Raw genomic sequence first — 6,000 nt, forward strand, 5'->3', positions numbered from 1 at the left:
GTTTTCAAGAGCAGCCTGTGGAAACTTTCAGAAAAGGAAACAAAGATGGGTTTCGAACTTTAGGTTTTTCATCTCTTTTGTCTGCAGGGCACGTTTGTTCTTCCCCCTCCTCGTTCTCTTCTTCTGCTTACCTCCCAAAGCTAGAACTTACTAGACTCCATCACAGAGGCTGAATCCTAAGCTTCCCCTAGACTTAGCTTTAGGAAGCTGAGTTGTGGCTTCCCCTGTCCCAGTGTTTCCCATGGTGACCTGTCCGCCATTAACACTGGTTTCCCCAAGAAAGCCATATTGTAGAGAAGCCCCCTTTGCTGTAGCAGATTCCGCATAGTGGTACCAAAAATTAGCCTCTCCAGTTGATATCTGATGAGGTGGGAGAGGAAGGAAGGACTAACTTAGGTTTGGAAATGTCCTGCAGCCTTTCCCATTTGAAGGTTGAAGAAGAGAGCTGAAATCAATTAGCATTCTCCCATAGGACTGGTACGTTTGTGTCAGGATGAGTGGTTTTTGGCTTTCCTCTCTTGCCTCTTGGCTAAAACTCGAGTCTGATGCCGGATGCCAACCCAGTTTCTGTTAATTATTGCTGTTGTGATTAAAAGAAAGGGGGAAAAACTCATGGATGCTGCCAGATTTGTTTTGTACACACTGCAAGTTAACTTAATTGTCAGAGTGGGGACAGCCTCACTAGCTAGTGTGTTTTGCATTTGGGGGCAGCGACATTTGTATTCATTACAATTTGTCCAGTTAAGACCCAGGACCTGTTCCCTGAGCAGCTGGGTTTTGGTTTTTGTTTTTCCTTTTTCCTACAACTTCCAAGTTTTATGTACGGTTTCCTTAAAGGTGGAAGGTTCTGAACTTATCTGGAAATAGTTACCTTGTGAGTTTAGTTTTGCCAGTTTCTGCAGTCGTGTTTAACTTTTGAGGCTTTCCTTGCCAGAGATGTGTTCAGTATCTGAGCTGTTTCTAGTCATCACCAATCTACTCAGGCTGCACCTCCCCTAGACTTGGCTGGGACGCTAAGAGCTGAGATGCGTATGACCAGATGGATGTTTCCATGCTATTAAAATGCACTGTCAAGCGGAAGGGAAAGAAGTGAACGAATAAAAATAAAATGAGCAGCATTGTCATAAGGTGCCACTTGAGAGTTCCCCTTCAAACTGAGGCAAAAACCGAGTCGCTGAGGAAAGACTTTCATTGGTTCACTGTGCAGAAGGGTGGGGTATTTTCCACTTGTGAGATTATTTCCTAATACCAACAAATGCCAGAAACCCATCCAGAGAAAAAAAAAGCCATATGTTGAAAACGGTAACGCTGTAATATCCTTAAAGGAGAAAAAAATGTATATGTCTTACAATTGGTGTTGTGGCTTCTTATGCAAATATGTGTCTTGCATATTAGTAACTTTTAATCTCTTTAAGGCTGTGTGTTTGCCATGTACAAATGTGTCCAGTCTGGTGTTTTTTCTCTTTTTCTTTTATATTTATTTATTGCATGAAATCTGTGGTCAATGCAAAATCTCGATGACCTCAACGTCTTTAAAATTTCCAGTGTGTTTTTGGTGTGTCAGAGATGGAAATCAACTTGTTTTTCGGTGAGTGGCACTTTAAAAGGACACTGAACGCAATGACCCGGAAATGGATAAGACTTGGGTTGTCTTTGCTAGTGTTGCACTGGAGTGGAGTTTTCCTTTAATTAAGTTCTAATTTTGTTATCTACATGTGCCTCAGTGCTTCCTGATAACCTTAACCTGTCAGCATGGTTTTCCCATGCCTGAAATTAAGATATTTTTCTTTCTTCTTTGTTCCCTTGGCTATCGGTTATCGGTCATCATTCTCTTCTCAGAGACTTGCACAATAACTATTACTTTAAGTAAGTGCGATGGCAAGATCATACGGCTGCTGCACTTGGATTTGGGCCTGTGACACGCTTCTCTGAGGCAGATGACTCGAGCGAGGGCCGGCTGGGTGGTAGGTTATCTTGCAGAGAAATAAAGACCAAGGCCAACGAGTGGAATGAGTGTTACCTATGTTTCATACCAGGTATCACGCAGAAAACCTCCAGGCTGGGAGCAAAGGTTTGGGCGATTTAATCTTGATACTAATTTCTCTGCAAAGTGGCCCTAGGATTTGCAAAAGTGAAGCTTCCTATCTTTCCTGGATTTTGCTTCAGCTGTACAGAAAGGCCAAGTCATTTTGAATTGTGGTCTCTGCTTGGGTCACCTCTGAGCAGCCTGCAGCGAAAGAGAAAGGGTTCTCAGATTGGGCATTCATCACCTCTGAAGAGCAAGCAGTGGTTTGATTTACCTGCTATGGATTAAATACATCTTCAGGTAACCGTTTGCCTTATAGGTGTATTTTATCGTTAGGGTGATACCTAGTAACTGACTAGGAGCTTATAGGTGTATTTTATCGTTAGGGTGATACCTAGTAACTGACCAGGAGCTGTTTAGTCTCTCATTCTTTTGGTCTTTTTTTGCACTTTATATGGACCTATCATGGAATAGGTTTATTCTTAAATTGTGTACTTGGCTAATGTCCTAAATGCAGGCATCTTACATGGTCTGGTCGCCTATGAATAAAGATATGTTCCGTAATCAGGTCCTTATATTTTTTCATTAACTGTACTTGAAGAAAATATATTACATTATAACTGATGCATCATATATATATCTTAGAGAGTACATATTATATACTGTGCGTTATTCATTTAAGAAGTCATTATTCTTGAGGCCCTACCTCAAATTTTGTATTTATGTGTACAAATGCAATTTATGGTATTATATATTTGCCTATTATATACTGATATAAATTAGAATTTATCCTAATAATGTATGAGTCCACAAAGCCCTAAATAAATGTCAGTGTTTAACCTGATGATTACAGAATTGTGTCTATTTCAAACCCATTACGCACATTCTTTCTTTCTTAACAAGTGGCCTTCAGGTATTCCCAGGATTGATCTGTTTTGTTGGGAGAAACCTGGAACAGAAATGGAAAACTGCCTTCTCGGGAAAATGAGATATTGCACTGCTGCAGAAACAAATATCAATGAAATTGTTATATTCTTAGCCATCGGAATACACTAATCATCCCTCCTGGGGAAGGAGAGAGAGGGAGGGAGAGAGGATCTGAGTGAATCTGAACAGAAGGATTGGGCAAGTTAAATCCTTGGGTGCGTTTTAATGACCGTTTTGTCAGTCTTCAATTCAACTTTGTTTCAGTTCCGCAAACATTTACGTTGCTCCTCCACTGAGTCAGACCCCAGGCAACACTGAATAAAAAATAAAACAGTCCCAGAGCTCATGGAACACAGAGCTTAGCAGAAAGACTACCCATATTAAACCGACACACAAGCAAATAAATGTCATTCCTCTCCTTTTAAGTGTGTGGAGCCCGCACATTCCCTGCCCAGAGAGGGTCCCTGAGCTCTGGTATCATGTGTGGAGACTGGCAGCTGGGCGCTCCTGTCTGATCATGTTAACCCGGAAGCTTGACCCTGTCCTCCTCCAATAAACACAGACACTCGCATTCCACCTCCAACTTCAGCTGCCACGTGGGCAGGCTATGGGCATGAGCTGCACCGCTCTTGGTGGGAAAAGAGATGCCCTCAGAAGCTGATGCTGCAAACCCCAGGCCATGGGCATAGGTGTCCATCCTGTGGTAAGGAGGCTTCCACACCCCCCCTCAGGCTTGTCCATAATACTGTGCTTCAGCAGGCAGACGGAGCCGCAAACAGCAAACTCAGTGAAGACCTCATCTTGAAAGAAGAACGCTCCATGGCATCAGAATTTAGTGCTGGCTTGTCATCCTTGATTTCCTTCCTGTGATGTATTTGCTCAGTTGTGTTTTAACTTTTTCTGGAAAATTCTCAAGCATATATAAAAGTGGAGAGTGTGGAAAAATGAACTCCCATGTCCACATCACTCAGTTTCAACAATTATCAACTCATGTCCAAGTTTATTTCATGTATCCCTCTCCCCACTATGAACTGAAACTTTATTTCTTTGGTGTATTTCAAAGCAGAGCCCAGACACCATGGAATTTCACTTGGAAATGCGCTGTTGTGTTTTTATAGCCCTATAGTATTTATTTTTTTTATTGAAGTATAGTTGATTTACAATGATGTGTTAGTTTCAGGTGTACAGCAAAGTGATTCAGTTATACGAATGTGTATGTGTATATATATTCTTTTTCAGATTCTTTTCCGTTACGGGTTATGAGAAAATATTGAGTTCAGTTCCCTGTGCTATACAGTGGGTCCTTGTTGGTTATCTGGTTTATATATAGTAGCGTACGTATGTGTATGTACCCCTTTAAACAGTCTTTCCCTAAATGGGGATAATGAAATGTGGGAAGCTTAGCGCCCACACATCTGTAGCAGGTTGATCTACTCTAGGCTGTTAAAGAGGGTACAAGGATCTTTCTGGAAGGAGCTAACGGTGTTTGCTCTGATACCTCCCCTGGCTTCCTGCGTCCAACCTTTCATCTCGTTTTCATTTGTTTGGCAACTATTCCTCCCCCTGGACTTTGTGGCTATTTTCCTAAGGAGCTCAGTCCTGCCCCTTTGTTCTCTGCTTTTGTTCATGCCTCCTTCCTCCATCTCCTCAGATGTCTCTCCTGGAGCCAGACATTCAGAATCTCACAGCTGCATAGAAGTCCAAGGTCATTTATTCCAGCATCTCTGATACACAGATTCTTCTATGACAGTCTGTTTTGTGGGAACTGGATTTACAAGGCAATGCAAGGAGGGTGGGTAGTCGCTGTCTGAAAGGTTCACCATAGGAGCCTTTTACAGGAGAAAGCTCCTCCAGTGCCTTTCTCAAGTTGACAAAAGTGGATTTACTTCTCTGAGTTACACATTCTACTGCATAAACTGAGACTGTGTGTGGTTTGGGCCGCTCCTTTCTTGCCTTTTAGTGTAATCTGTAATTTTATGAGAATTTTCATATTGTAAGTCATTGAACCCAGCCCCATTCCCTTTTGCAGAAAACTTCTCCTGTTGCTTGTAGGATGAGGAGAAAATAACATCTGGAATAGAGTGTGGATCGGCATTGAAACAGAATCACATTTTCATCATTATTGATCCGTTCACTCATGTATTTATTTTTACACTCTACTCAATGTCTTAATTATGTTAAGATGTTAACATAGTTCCAGTACCTAATAATTTGTGACACAGTAGGTAATAAATGCATTTTTTAGTCAAATGAGCAAATACTGAGTACTGGCTCTGTACAAGGAACAGAGCTCAGTGTTATAACATGTAGGAAAAACACGAGTAAGACTTGGTCTCTCCCTCCAGGTTACTCAGAGCCAGCGGGGCTTTAAGACAGGTACACACGTTGCCATAACACACGGTGGCAAGTACGAAGTGTGGCCACAGGATTTAGGACAAGAACATACTGAGGGGATGCAGAGGAAGAAATTCCTTCTGGCTGAGAGGATTAGGCAGGACTTCAGGAGATAGGGACACGGGGGAGGTTTTGACCATGAGGAAGGTATTAGGATGAGCTTCCCAGGTGGATGAAAGCAAGTGAGTGATGGTATGAGGATAGGACTCTTTCAAGGAAGAGTGGTGGGCGAAATTGGAAAGCATCACATATGCTTGTGGAAGTGAGAACTAAGGCTGAAAACAGAGTTTAGGACTTGACAGTCAGGTGCCTTCAGTGGCAACAAGAAGAGTTCAGAGGCTACCGGGGACGGTTATTGAATCATGGAGAGATATCTCCTGGCAGAGGCATCCATGATGCCAGAGACAAAGCACTGTCCCGAGTTCAAGTGCCGGCTCTGTATCTTATTAGCACAGTCTCAGTTTTCTTACTGGTACAGTTGGAAAACTTATACCCATCTCACATAATTGCTATGAGCATTAAGTTAAAATCTGTATGTGCAAATTTAACACCACAGATAAATGTTGGATATTTACTGTTATAGTCAGATCTGTGCATTCGGAATATTGACCTGGTCACAGTGTCAAGGATCGGTGGAAGTGGGGAAAGACCTG

The sequence above is a fragment of the Phocoena sinus genome, chromosome 8 (assembly GCF_008692025.1).
Source record: "Phocoena sinus isolate mPhoSin1 chromosome 8, mPhoSin1.pri, whole genome shotgun sequence".
Classification (NCBI taxonomy): Eukaryota; Metazoa; Chordata; class Mammalia; order Artiodactyla; family Phocoenidae; genus Phocoena; species Phocoena sinus.